At 35.7% G+C, this 499-nt stretch overlaps 1 pseudogene across 1 annotated transcript in view; it reads right to left on the reverse strand.

Annotated features, from left to right (window-relative positions):
* Nucleotides 1-239: 239 nt before the first annotated feature.
* Nucleotides 240-499, reverse strand: part of LOC105503867 — a 3,098-nt pseudogene continuing 2,838 nt past the window's right edge. Inside the window, exon 2 of the transcript XR_001000541.1 lies at nt 240-398. The product of XR_001000541.1 is annotated as a vasculin pseudogene (transcript). The remainder of the gene's footprint in view (nt 399-499) is intronic.

Genomic DNA, 499 nt, shown 5'->3' on the forward strand with positions numbered 1-499 from the left:
GAAAGTCAATGTTGGACCAACCCAAGTCCTCATTCCTAAAACATTCATTTACAAAGAAATAATGTTCAACACAGCCCAACAAAACATTCTTGGTTTTCTTCGTATTGAAGTCCCCCCAAAAATCTTCTTCTAAATGGGGTATTTCACTACATAAATTACAGTTCTTCATTTTTACAATTCACCCCAAACTGTATGAGAGATGTATCACACCAAGATTTCTAAAGCTGTTAGGAAATCCTTCACACGTCGTCGTCATCTGATGTGTCACTGCTACTTGTCTCTGTGTCATCATTCTCAGTTGTGGGTTTGAAAGTGCTGTTCTTCCAAGGTCCAAACTTGAAGTCACAGATCAGGCCGTTTTTCAAAATACCATTTTTTCTCAGACCATTCTTCTGTAACTAAAATGTTAAAGGCAAAATAAATTATCCCTCAAGAGTTACAAACCTACTGTAATAAATATAAGCATGAATATAATAAAATTGTATCCTATCCCCAAAAC

This window comes from Colobus angolensis, unplaced genomic scaffold (genome assembly GCF_000951035.1).
Source record: "Colobus angolensis palliatus isolate OR3802 unplaced genomic scaffold, Cang.pa_1.0 Scaffold88, whole genome shotgun sequence".
In the NCBI taxonomy this organism is placed as follows: domain Eukaryota; kingdom Metazoa; phylum Chordata; class Mammalia; order Primates; family Cercopithecidae; genus Colobus; species Colobus angolensis.